Source organism: Xenopus tropicalis, chromosome 6 (genome assembly GCF_000004195.4).
Source record: "Xenopus tropicalis strain Nigerian chromosome 6, UCB_Xtro_10.0, whole genome shotgun sequence".
Lineage (NCBI taxonomy): Eukaryota > Metazoa > Chordata > Amphibia > Anura > Pipidae > Xenopus > Xenopus tropicalis.
Window position 1 is genome coordinate 59550241 of NC_030682.2, and position 14606 is coordinate 59564846.

General features: G+C 37.3%; 1 protein-coding gene across 1 annotated transcript in view; it reads left to right on the top strand.

The window, feature by feature from the left end:
- Positions 1-824: 824 nt before the first annotated feature.
- The window catches only part of vwc2 (von Willebrand factor C domain containing 2), a 221697-nt gene continuing 207915 nt past the window's right edge, over positions 825-14606 (top strand). Inside the window, exon 1 of the mRNA XM_002933417.4 lies at positions 825-1659. The gene's annotated coding sequence lies outside the window, so the exon portion shown is untranslated. The remainder of the gene's footprint in view (positions 1660-14606) is intronic.

The following is a 14606-nucleotide window of genomic DNA, read 5'->3' on the forward strand; positions in this document are numbered from 1 at the left end:
ATCTGGTTACCCTTTACCATACTGCTGTCTGTACGTTATCCAACCACAGGTTAGAATGTAAGCTGTATGATGCATAGACTTTTTACTCATTTATTCCTTAACATTTGCAAACCTTGATGTAGTGTAGTTTTTTGTTTATTCTTCTATTGTTACTCAATATGTACTAATATATATGTGTGTGTGTGTGTGTATAAAAAGAAGATCATTATGTTAGTTATGTGCTAATGCTGAAATCAAGATATTGGTAAATCAAACTTCTCAGCGTAAATAGGGTTACACCTTTATTACATTTCATTTTGGAAATACACATCTCCTTTAAAATAAGCAACAGTTGATCCCAAACATGTCCTTCTGGAAGCAGCTGTATTCACTTCTTTTTTTCAAAATGTGACTAAAAATGTTCTGCTCAGAATAAACAGATGTACAATAAACTACAAATCAAATAAAGGTGTTTTAGTTTGTATGTCATGAACTGCATTTAATGCCTTGCCTGGTTTCACAGAGCCCGCAGACAAGGCACTGTCTGAATTGGAAAACAGAAACACGAAGACTGTGCAGGTAGAGAGTTGACCTGATTCAGTGTTTTCTGCAAAAATGATCAGCATCTTCCTCTTCTCTGGCCTCTGAATCTTCCTTTTGTGCTGTATTTGTTGTCTGCTAAATCACAGAACTTGAGATTGTGAAAGGGTCTTTGAAATCCTTCTTTAGAGAATGAGCCTTCTTAGTTATTGTATGCATAGGCAGAGAAAATCCCCCCTCAGCACCTCCCATCTCCCCCCTCCTGTTTCTCTCCCAGCCAGGGCTTCAGATTCATAAGAGTTCAATAGAGACAGATAGATCTTATGTGCTGTTGCCTGCATAGATTCAGTTGTGTTCATGCATTTAAATGAAATGCAAAACACTTTCACTGCGTGCATTTTTGAATTGTAATTCCCCTCTGTCAGATTTCTTAAAGGACTATTTTCAGTGCACTTTTTTTTTCAACTGGATGCACTAGAAGATATAGCAGGTAGATTTCTTCTACAAGCTAAATGATTTTTCCTGCAGGATGGAATGAGTTGGCAGCGTTGTACTGTAGCAGCTTGTCTGGCAGTGGCAGACGAAACCTCCTGCTTCTATAGAGTTCTTGGACTTTACATCTCGGGTCACTGGATTTTCCGGTCCTCTGGAATGCCAAACATCAAAACCTAAAGTGACAAAGGGGGACCAAGGTACACTGCCATCTCCAATCATGGACAAGTGCTTGGCAAAGCAGAGCTGCAGTAATCAAACCAGCTTTCCTGACTGACCAGGTGGCGACGTTGATCCTCTCTCTGATATGACACTGCTGACCATTTTCGAGAAGAAGAAAAAATAATGCTCAGAGTACTGTGGCACTCTCTGCCTCTGTAGAAATATATAAATATTTACATCTTGCAAATCCCAGCCAGGGGTTTAGCATCTCGGCTTTCCGCTGCCCAATTACATCAAGGCTTGTCACGTTTCTGCTCAGATAAGGATCTGGTATAATTGATGGAAATGTCTTCAGAAAGTTTACATTGCTGATTAGGGAATACAAATATGAAGGTGGAAGCAAGTGGAAGTTTTTCCAGAATTCAATCTGATCACACCCACAGGAAGACCCACGTGTATTAGCAGAATCGAAGCCTTTTCAAGCTGGTTAGTATAGGGGAGGTGGGGAGGTATTGTGTGGCTGGTTTTATAGATTTAATAAAATGCTGTGTGTGGTATATCACAACACATCACAACAACATTTGATCTTTGGGACTGCACTTGTGATATAAAATCCAACAGCTGTTTGTGACCCTGCATCTGCCAAATGATTCAGATTCAGGATTATGTGACTATATCCAATGTGCTCTGTCCTTTAGAGCTTCTCTCACCTAAAGTAGGGCAGAAGCATTTTATGCACATGCACTTTCATAGTATCAACCAAACTACCTTGGTTACTACCTAGGTGGCAAAACCAGCAAGTATTTACTTCTCTCTGAAACACAATGATATTAACTGCAGCTACACAATAGAATATACTGTAAATACTAAACTACAATCTGACATAAATGCAAAAATCCTACATGCACTCACATATAGCAAAAAGCGAATGAGAATGGCTGAAGCCTGTTGTTTGCTGATTTGTATTTATTGCGCCTTATTTATTATCATTTTTATATTTGTGTATTATGAAAATCATATGCAAACAAATCCTATTGCTTATAAACAATATATAATTATAATATATGTATATATAATTAATAACATAGAAATAATACATATTCACTCTTGCCTACTTACCAACAGTCCGGGACAGTCCCAGGAAGCATGCTGCTGAAGGGATGAAGTTTACCAAACTGGGCAGGGTTTGGGTGATTTTCAAGTACCATAGGTTACCAAAGCATGCCCATGGCATAGATCAGGAACATGGCCAGAATGTCTTAGAATTCACTTCTACAATGTTGGCAGCTATAGTCCTGTGAGTGGGAACTCTTAGCACCAGGATTTATGGACAGTTTAAACACATCTTTATCTTTCTAAATCTTAATCTTTAAAGAAACACTGGATTCTCTAATATGACTACTGCATTTAATGCAGGGATGTAATAGTAGGGAGAGCAGTTCCTGCATCTGCTAAAGGTCCCAGGAGTGTAGATAGCTATTGGGGCCCTGACTGATGTGTTTGAATATATGTTTGCAAAACAAGTCAACATCTTTGTCTTAGTCATTTCTAATTATGCTATTGATTCCAAAAATATTTTTTCATACCATTCATACAGTGCAGTGTCCTACAGTTAATATTAAACAATTCCCAACAGTCCTTGATAGCCAAACTCTGTTAGGAGGTGTAGGTTAACAGCAGCAGGAAAATGGATACTGCTTTAGAATGTAGGTCACAGGTGTCCTAATTGCATCAACTAGCATTTAGACAAAAAGAGTGAATGATGGATGTGCATCTTTTTTCAACCTAGTTTATGACGTTACTTTGTTAAATGACTGTCCCGCTTATTGTGTGTTGTGAGAATGCTAAAAAAAAGTGTTGTGCTAGCAAAGAAAAAGGTACAAAATAAAAAATATTGACTACAAACACCACCTTCCTATAAATGGGATTGCTTAGAGCATCTCCATTCATCATGGTCCAACCACCTAAAATCATTACAATATAAATGTAAAAACTGCATTAAAAACAGTCTGTTTAATAGAGGGATTCAATTTTCAGGGTAAAAGTTTCCCTTTGAGACAGATGTGGCTGCTTGCTGTAGGAAGGATACTAATGTACCTTAAATACTAATGTAACAAACTAGTGTTAATTGTAATCCCTTTAAAATGTATTTCTGTGCAAATTATTTTTAATTTATTTTTTTTTTTTTTCATTTTATTTTAAAACAAGTCACTCTAGAAGCCAGTATTGGCTCACATTGGCTGTAAAGTTGCATTGTCTACCATAGACTCCAATGGCCTTTCTCAGCACCATGTCACTGCTGCATGAACCCACAGGCCAAGTGCATTGGATTGGTTGACAAAACTGAGTCCTACTTTACTAATAGAGGTTCTGCTTTCTCAGTTGTGATTGATCTCCTGGTATAATGACTATTTAGTCTATTCCTGACTACAAACCTTTGCTGCCTGATCTGACCTGTCCCCTGAAATGCACTCTTGTCTGTTCCACTGGTTGTTCTCCTGCCTGGACTGTAAGTTTATTTCTCTCAGAAGCCTTGACACCACCTCATTCCTACTTCTGTTTCCTTTTGGCCCGACAATCATCCTTCTTACTAGTACTGGTATTGGACCTGTTATCCAGAATGCTCGGGACCTGGGGCTTTCCAGATAAGGGGTCTTTCCATAATTTGGATTTCCATACCTTAATTCTAAAATAATTTATACATGAATTAAACCCAATAGAATTGTTTTGCCTCCAATGAGGATTAATTATATCTTAGTTGGGATCAAGTACAAGGTACTGTTTTATTTTTATAGAGAAAAAGGAAATATTTTTTAAAAATTATAATCATTTGCTTATAATGGAGTCTATGGGAGATGGCCTTTCCGTAATTCTGAACTTTCTGGATAATGGGTTTCCGGATAACAGATCCCATACCTGTAGTCTGTATTACACTTACACACAAATACATTGGGAGAGATATTGCTAAAATGATTTACACTGCGGTGTGAGGCTGCAAATAATATTGTTTGGAAGTGATCTAAAGCAATTGCAAAAACAGCCACATGCAATTTAAAGGTTTTTGTATGCAAATATTACTCCCAGAATTCTTTACATTTTGCATTATCATACAGGGACCTGAGGTTTAGCCCTACTGCATGGACTGATACAAAGGGGGAACTCAGTTGATCATTGGGTCCATGAACTCTGAGGGGGTAACAGGTTACACAGGGTATAAAAAGGTGCCATACAAAATTATATAAAGAGAAATAAAAGGAGTTAAATAGGCACCCACAAATGTGTTTCCACATTTTTTTCAATTGTCATAGCAGTAATGTTTTTGCAATACAGGAAATAAATATTATTGATATAAGAACCCATTGTATCTCCTGGAACCCCTGGGTTCCTTAGCAGCCTGTCTCAATAGATAGCACTCTTGTGTCTAAAGAATTAGGCAAGTCATTTTAATGCTGTATTGTGGCTAAAATGACACTAATAAACAAACCCTTTTGACAACCTATTCTTAGCTCACATTATCATGATATCATGATAAACTAGACTAAAAGTGCTGTCCAACATCAATAGAAGTATTTCCCAGACAGAAGAGTGAGGAGAAAGAAAATACTGAAAGAACATAGCTGTAATTTATTTGAAAAAAAATAAAAGGTTTTGTGATGCCCAGATTTTCTCTGTCTCTTGGAATTAAGAAGTTTATCACATGAGTAAACATTCTACAATGCTTTCCTTCATTTAGCTAACAGCCAATAACACATACTGATAACTGTTCACACTGCTTTATTAGCAAACTGAGATTTTGTTGCTCTGTTAAAGTGCATCTAATTGAAGCCCCCAATGACAAGAAGTTATTAAATTCTAAATGCATCAAACTGTCTCATTTTATAGCTTGCCAGATAGTTTTACAGTGGCTGAGCATTAGCAAATGGCAAAATGGTTCTCTCAGGGAGAGGTGCAGGCAAGTGTAACACTTTTGTTAACTGCATCCTTCCCCAGTCTATGCCCATTTTCCAGGCTCCTCAATCTTAGAGCTTATCCAGAATGCTTGGGACCTGGGGTTTTCCAGATAAGGGGTCTTTCTGTAATTCAGATCTCCTACCTTAGTCTGCTAATAAAAAATTTTAAACAGTAATTAAACCCAATAGGATTGTTTAGGCTCCAGTAAGTATTAATTATATCTTAGTACCTTATCTTAGTACAAGTTACTGTTTTATTATTACAGAGAAATATTTAATAATTTTTAAAAATGTAAATTATTTGATTAAAATGGAGTCTATGGGAGATGGCCTTTCCATAATTCAGAATTTTCTGTATAATGGGTTTCCGGATAAGGGGTTCGATACCTGTACTTTGTAATAAGCAGCATATTTCTAGGTGTAGTTAATATGTGACGGCTACACACATTCACACTAGTCAAAATAAATGGTACATCAGGCATGAAAACTAAAATCTGTATCAGATGATGTGTGTCTTTCAAATATGACAAAAGAGGCTTCATTGTTCCTTGTGAACGATAATCCAAAAACAGACTTTTGGATGTGATAAAGCTCTTCCTACAGGATACTGTTGGTCTTTAGGGTTAGAAGAGCTTTTATGGATTTTGTGAAGGCAGTACAGGACTGGACAAATAAAATATTTTTGGATTAAAGCGGACCTGTCACCCTAAGAAATAAGTCCAAATTATTTTCTATATTGTTAGTTGAGCAAAATAAACTTTACTTACTCTTTATAAATAATATAAATCTTGTTTCCTTCCATCTTGGAATTACTCAATCACAGCAAGCAGGCCAGCGCCATTTTGTGGACACTGATATGTAGGCAAGCTTTGTATCTTGCCAAAATCTTGTTAATGTTACAGAATGGGGGACCAGATGCCCATGCCCATGCACTGGCTACACAATTAGATGAGGAGGAGGGAGGGGAAAAGTGAGATGTGCAGTGACATCTAGGTAGTGCTGAATGGAAAGCTAAAGTTACTGTCTGCCCCGCCTCTATGCCTAAGGCATAGAGGTGGGGCAAGCAATATATGATTGACAGCTATTATTTTTAAATGCCTTTATAATGAGTTTGGATGTGTTAATATAAAAATGAATTTGGGTTTCATGTTTAATTTGAACAGGACTTTTATTATACAGATTTTCATGTCTGGGTGACAGGTCCCCTTTAAGAAGTCTTACATCATTCCACAGTAGAATTACCATGTGGCCCTGTCATTATATTCATAACATGTTTATAGTTTGGAAGGGGGGTACTGTAACATTGCAGACAATGTTAAATGATTTAAATGCTCTGAAATACACATATATATATTTTACTTTTTTCATGCACAAGGGACATAAATTATATTGCAAAGACAACTATAGAAATAGTCAGTTTTGGATACTGCATTATACAGCACACAAGTGAAACAACTAGTGGTAAGTGATAAATAGAATAGTACATTTATAAAATATGCAGTTAACCAACACTGGGTCATAATAAAAAGATAAAAACCTTTTAAAAGTTGTGAAAACAAAGTTGATATGGGATTATAAGCATTCAAGGAATTTGAAAGATATCTTCATGAAACAGCTGTTGTCAAATGAAAAGTAGAGTCCTTGCAGCCTTAAATATGGGCTGCTATAAATGTGTAGAGTGTAGTATATGCACTGTGTGCCACTTCCACATTTGGGTAAAATATTATACACTGTAATATATATGCCCAGGGCCGGATTTCTGTGCTGCGTGCCCAGAGGCCGACTCCCTGTACTGCCTCCTACGCCCCACCCCCAGGATCAAGCACATGTCCATCGTTTGAATTACTCCTGGAGCACAGGAGACTCGCGTCTAGACTGCAGTGTTCTGGGTGTAAGCAACTACAGGCTAGTGATGAGTGAATCTGTCCCATTTTGCATTGCCGAAAAATTCGCAAAATGACAGTAAAATTCACGAAATCAGTGAAGCACGTTTAAAGCACGATGCATGTGTCTTTTTTTGTTGTGTGTGGTTTTTTTTTTCGACGGGACCATGCCCAATTTGACACAACCACGACTTTTTGGACATGCAACAAATTTTTCCATGACAAATTTTCTCTGAAGTTTTGCAAAACAATTCGCCAATGGCGGTATTTGGAAATTCGCTGTGAATCCATACCTGCCGAAAAAGTTAGCTCATCACTATCCCAGGCCTTTGTGCATTTACATCCATGCACTGTATTTATCACATCACATGCCCCCATGCTTTAGCCTTTAGGGGTAAGAAACAAAATACACTTGACAGGGAGAATAGCAAACACAGCCCATTCATTAAAGTGACATTTGATCTGCAATTTATGAGTATTGATTTGGTCCCATAACCCAGGAGAGTTTGTGATTGGGATTCCATGTTATTAAAATGGGAAGATATACTGGATCAAACCATTGGATATTGATATCATTTGTTTCATTTTTAGAATGCAGGCGAGCTTTTTGATTAATTATTCATATGCCTTATTTTTTAGAGGATGGATATGAACTATATACCCAATGATACATGCATAATTTTTTAGCAGTAATTTTTACTTTTTGGTTATCTTGTTTTTTCTTGTTTGTTGCTTCTGTCTTGTCTTTACTTTCCAGCATGCTCTTGTAGGTGAGGGGTGTGGTTGTAGCTATTAAAGACATAGAGAGAGATATAGATATAGAGATGTAGATGCTGATAAAGGTCCCAGAGGAGGACATAAATGTTGACTGAATAAAACAACTGTGGTTATAAATACATTCCCAGTATGCATCAGTCTTCCTTTGGTTGGGTATATGAATTATCCTGAGAGCACCAGGGCTTATGTCTTGTGTGTGTGCACAGCAATGATTTGATGGTTTTTCTATTGCCCATTTGCAGCTTAAAGAAAAGCTGGTATACAGTGTCCCTGGAGTCAATGAAGGCAAATTAGTTAAGACCTCCACTCTGCAAGTTATTCCATTCCAGTCAGGTACAGTAGAGACTAGGGGCCATGACAATTAGCCTGTGGCAATGAGAGACAAGACCCTTGTAATAGGATTAGGCTTTTTAGTTTATGTGTATTGTTTCTGTTTGGAGTTTTAAAACTAAAACAGGCAAGCTTTTTAAAATTGGTACAAAAAATGATGGCGCATATAAAGTGTCAAATACAGTCAGCAGTGGCTTTGCTAATGAAGAAACACACACTTGAGTAAAATCATTTCACAGAATGTCTTTTTAGGTAACCAAGGAAGATATATATGCATTTTATTTACCAGTCACCATTTCCAGAGTGTAGGCAGTATAGGCAGTAGTTACTATTGATAAAACACACTTTTTATATTGAGAAAGCCCACAAAAAGTGAAATGAACTTGATACAATCCTGATAAAGGCAAATGAAATTAACAGGGTGAATGGATGATTTTTATTTTATAAAATAAATTAAACCAAATGATTTCAGGATGGGAACTTTGCATACACTTTTAAGGGAGCCCTATGATATATAAAACTTTAGTGGATGTACTGGTAGATATAATAAATCCCTGCCATTTTTAGCAAGAGAGAAAATACATGAATTTGGATAATATCATACCTTTCTTCTTGCATTCCGTCTCATGCAGAGTCTGTATCACAAGCAGCTCACTTCAGCTACTTCCTAGTCTAATGTAAAGCTCTGCATTAGAGCCCTTTTTTTACTGAGCTCTCTCTGACTGTGAAGACAGTTAAAGTGGTGTCTACTGTGCATGCCTGATTGATTTCCTTTGGAGCAGAGGCAGCAAGCATGCACAGTAGACAACTCTGTGACAGTTTGCACTGACAGAGAGAAGTAGAGCTCAGCAAAGAAAAGTAGGAGGACCTTTATGATAGACTAGGAAGCAGCTGAGAGAGCGGAAGTTGAGTTGCTTGTGGTACAGAGTCTGCATGAGAATGAGTGCAGGGGGAAAGGTATGATATTCTGGTGACTGTATAGAGTCATTTTAGAGATAGAAAAAAAGGTTAACTTATTCATTAATGTACAGATATCACATTCCTTATTTACAAACCTGTTATCCAAAAAGCTCCAAATTAAGGGTAGGCCATTTTAAGAAATTAAATCTAGTTTTGAAAAAATGTCCTTTTTTTTACTCTAGTAATATAATAGTGCCTTGTACTTGATCCTAACAAAGCTGCATGAATCCATATTGGCGGCAACACAACCCTATTGGGTTTATTTAATGTTTAATTTGTAGCAGACTTAACGTATGATCCAAATTACGGAAATATCGCTTATTTAGAAACCCAAAGGTCCCAAGCATACAAAAATAATATTAATATTAATATCAATATTAATTATTAATATTAATTATTAATATTAATTAATTATTGATATTAATTATTAATATTAATATCAACAGATTTTAAGAAGCCAACCTTACTGACCAGTAAATGCAGACAAATATAGTAGCCCACTTATATTTTTAATTTTTTACGCCAAATTCATTGACTATGTATGTGAGACAAATAAAAAGGATGGTCCCTGATACCTTGTTTTTACTAGGTGGGGTATAAGGTGTGATTTAACATTTTGCCGGGCTTCCATGAAATCAGTTTAATCTAGTGAACATCATACCCTTATCTCACCTATGCTCAGGTTATATGATGATATTAAAAAGGCGGTGGTGGGGTTTCTTGGGGTCCCCCATTCACCAAGCAGGGTTGAAAGTGAGGGGCAAGTGATTAACCCACTTATGCCACTCCACAGTGATGTGTCCAGTGAGATAGACTGGAATGACTAAAGGAGTGCTGTATCAATTCCCTTACCCACAAAACCAGATACTAATTAAACAATGTCCTATACCTTCCTACAAAAGGTATCTACAAATATATATCATGTGTCCCTGATCTATGACCCCCACCCATTCCCAAAGATCTGAATTCATTTGTGGCACGCTACCTAGAAGGCAAAACTAAAAGTAAAATCCACAAGCCTATTAATAAATAAAAAATCTCATCTGGGAAACTCCTTTTGTATTTACTCTTTAAGGAAGCCAGTGCCAGGGGCATGGATTGAAGTTATTTGCAGTGATGTTTTACTTTACAAATGCTTCTTTAAATAAAATGCAAATCTTTTGCAGCTTTTTGGAATTTGCCATGAGCTCATTTCATCTACAAGGATCCAAATATAGTTTAGCAGAGTATAACAATAGGGATTTTCTACAATTATTTATACTTATACTTGTACTTTCTACCAGAGTCAATTTAAAGGAGAAGTAAAGGCTAAATCACTGGGTGGTACTAAATGTAAGGCACCCCCAGTGATTGTAATAGTTTACTTTATACCCCTGGCCGGTGTTCCTGTTTGGAGGAAACTGCACTGGCCCCAGGTATATGCGAGCAAGTGTTCCTCTTCTTCTGTCTTCTTTCTTCAGAATCCCGGGGGCCAAGGCATGTGCAGTTGAGCAAAAAGGCAGCTTTTTTGTTAAAGTCAGCTTTTCACTCTGCTGCACATGTGCAAAGGCCGAAGAAAGAGCGCTTGCATGCATACACCCTAGCCAGGGCAGTGTTTTTTCATAACAGGAGCACCAGGCCGGGGGTTTCACGTAAGCGATTAAAGTCCCTAGGTGGGGGTGGTGTCTATTATTTTGGCACACCCCATTGATGTAGCCTTTTCTTCTCCTTTAAGGAGCCCTGGGCAAAATTTCATGAGTAGGACCCCCACTACCTCAAGACATTTGTAATAGAATAGCCTTCAAGCACATGAAGTTCAATATAGTATGGTAGGGATGGCAAAACTCACACAAGCAAAACCAGACCTCCAAAACTATAGACTGAGGGAGGTAGACAAAACAATCAAGTGGTCTCGATTGACTTATTACCAACAAGGGGACAAACCACTAACTTTATTAGCAAACAAACTGAGAGAATTTAAAGCCCAAAGCTCTATAATCAAAATGAAATCTAATTCTAATTACACATAACCCATCACAAATAGTAGAAGCATTCTGACCTCTACAATTTAGATAAAAACACACCCAATATAGTTGCCAATCCTTCAGTAGCCCTACAAAAATTCCTCACTAAGGCAGACATGTATAAGTTAAACCCCACAGTTTTAGATATTCTTAATGCAGACATCTCTCTAGAAGATATTACTTCTACTCTAAAATGATTTCCCACAGGACCAGATGGTCTACCATATGTTTACTATAAAACATTCCAAGATGTACTCCTACCGCATTTACTACAGCTTTTCAATGACTTCTTAAAGGGAACCCCAATCCCATCTACAATGCTTACCTCCTATCTAACCTTAATTCCAAAGGAAGGAAAGGACCCAAGCCTCTGCAGCAGCTATAGGCCAATAGTCTTACTTAACTCTGATCTAAAGCTATTCACTAAAATATTGGCTAATAGGCTACCTATTCTAGCCCCTATGCTAATCCACCCTGACCAGGTGGGCTTTATAACAGGGAGACAGGCCAGGGACAATACCAGAAGGGCTATAGTACTGCTGGAAGCAGCACAAAAGCTAGGTGAACCCATGGTCTTTCTAGGGCTAAACGCAGAAAAAGCATTTGACCGCCTTATTTGGCCCTATCTGTTCTCACTCCGAACACAATTGGGTTTCAAAGGCCCCTTCCTTACAGCTATATATAGCTCCCCAACGGTTCAGCTCAAACTCCCGGGAGCGAATGGAAAAACTATAAAAATTAATAACGGGACAAGGCAAGTGTGCCCTTTATCCCCTCTTTTATATGCTCTAAGCATAGAACCCTTGGCAGCACATATCAGAGGCCACCCAGACATTAAATGGCTAAAATCTCCTCCACATAATAAAAAGCATTGTTTGCAGACAACATACTTTTATTAATAACTAGCCCACATACTTTATTGCCTGCTTTCCATAGTGACCTTAGCATGTATAGCAACTTGTCAGGATATAAGATTAACATGAAGTCAGAAGCCCTCTTACTTTCTTATGCCCCCCATGACAACTGAAGCATTGAAAGAAAAATTTGGCTACAAATGGAAAACGGATTATCTTACCTATTTGGGGGTCCGCCTTACTCCTTTATATAGCTCTCTTCTTAAGCAAAACTTCTCTCCCCTGATCCACCAAACAAAACTTACGCTACATAAATGGTCAATCTATCCGCTTTCCTGGTTGGTCGCATTGTGGCAATCAAGATGAATATCTTACCCAAATGTTTGTATTTATTCAAGACTCTCTCGGTAATAGTACTCACAAAAACAATAAAGGAAGTCCAAAAAGCCCTGCAGAAATTTATCTGGGGTAGTAAAAGGCCTAGAATTTCCAGATCTATCTTATTAACTAATACCCTACAAGGCAGCCTAGGAGCCCATTCTATCCAAAATTACCACGATACAGCTCATTTAAGGTGTATATCTGCATGGTCCCACTATCAAACAAGCCCCTTATGGGCTAAAATTGAAAATGCATATATACAGCCACAACTGATGAGCTCTTGGATCTGGACCACATGTCCCCATAAAACTTTCCCAAACACCATGCTTGAGTCATCTAAAGCTATCCTGTGTGTATGGCGAAGCTAAAGAGACCTGCTGCTATTCTCACAGTATTAACACCAGGGTCCCCAAAATTTTCACTAAGGGACTGCAGTTTAGTTTTGAAAAAGTGGGTGGAGCCACCAACAACCGATCAGATTTCACCTTTTGAATTTCATTGGTTTGATTCCAGGGTTTCCAAACTTTGCACAGACTACCTACTCAAGGTTATAGAAAGTGGGCAGGGCTGCCAAAAGCAATCACATTCCTTTCATTGTTTTCAGTCTGGAAATTTTAACTGTTGCCAAGTGGGCGGGGCCAACAACAGCCCATCAGATTTCACCTATAGACTTCATACATTTAAATTTAAACTGCTGCCATCCTTTAAATATTAATACTAAGGTCATCAAACTTTGGAGAGCTAGTCACCAGGTAACTGTGGTTCAGAGTTACAAAAAGTGGGTGGAGCTACCAACAGCCAATCAGATTTTAACTATTGATTTTCAATGGGAAAATTCAACCTGCTGCCATTCTGCCAGTATTAACACCAGGGTCAATACGGGACTGCATTTTAGGTTTTAAAAAAAGTGGGTGGAGCCACCAACAGCCAATCAGACTTCACCTATTGAATTTTTTTGGTTTAAATTTAAAATGCTACCTTTCTGAAACTATTTATGTCAGGGTTCCCAGACTTTGCACAGTCAGTTACTTGCTGACTACATATTCAGGGTTAGAAAAAAGTCTGCAGAGTCACCGACAGCCAATCCATTTACACCCATTAAATTTCATTGGTTTATATTTAAACTGATGCCATTATTTAAGTATTAATTTCAGGATTGTTAAACTTTCCAAAGTTAGTCACTGGGTATTTGCTGTTCAAATTTGCCATTCAAACAACAGATCAGATTTCATTCAGTGACTTCACGTTATTCAAACCACCATGAAGTTTGTTCTCAAACTTCCCTTTCTATCCAATGCATTGTCTTTTCTACAGTCTTAGGAATGTACATTTGTATATATTTTATTATATAATCCTTTTATGTACCAGCTCTTGTCTATATACTGTAGGTTAATGATTTATGCAAAGACAAACATATGTTTGTATCACTTGCATGAATTCCATTTTACTCAATGTGTTACCCAATTTCATTTAACTTTGCTGGAGAAATTTGGTCTAAATGGAGCTACAATTCTTTTCATTAACTATTATTTCTAAGTGGTTCTCTATTTTTGATTCACCAAAGGTATTTCTGTGTTAACTTGTTGTGCACAACCTTTACTGAAACTAAAATTTATCTGCCTTATCTGCCATTACAATTTCAATCTGACATAGGGGGAAGGTTTATTAACATATGAAAAAATGTCAACTTATGTCAGAAAAATAAGACAACTTTAAGCAGGTGTTAAAAAATGCTACAATCAATGAATATTCTCTAAATAACTCTTTAGTTAAGAAAATTACATTGCAGAATGTTTAATTATATTCTCTAAAAAGTGTCTACACAAATACAATATTTATGGATACAAATTAATACAAATTAGACAAATTAATTTACAATTACTTGTGAACTGAGTATTTAAATGCTGCACAGTATGATATAATACAGATGGTCTCAGTCTAAGCATTTCCATATCTGACTTAATCTACTCCACATTATATCTCCAGACTATACTTCACATCTTCTAATTGACATTGGAGGACTGAATTTTGGATATGGCAATATTCAGTGCTGCCACGAAGCAAGGCAAAAAGTTGCCCGGTACGTTAAGAGCAAAGTCAACTTTTAAATTGGAAGTTCAACTCTTCCAGTGCAGAGTGCTTAAAAGACATGTAAACCCCACACACAAAAAATTAATTAGTAAACAGCCTCTTTGAAATCTTTCAATACCTGCCACTTTGGTTGTCAGAGGTTAATAGTAAGTCTTTAGTGTCCCCGTTATCACTTAGATTTCCTTCTCCTCCTGTAACCCACTC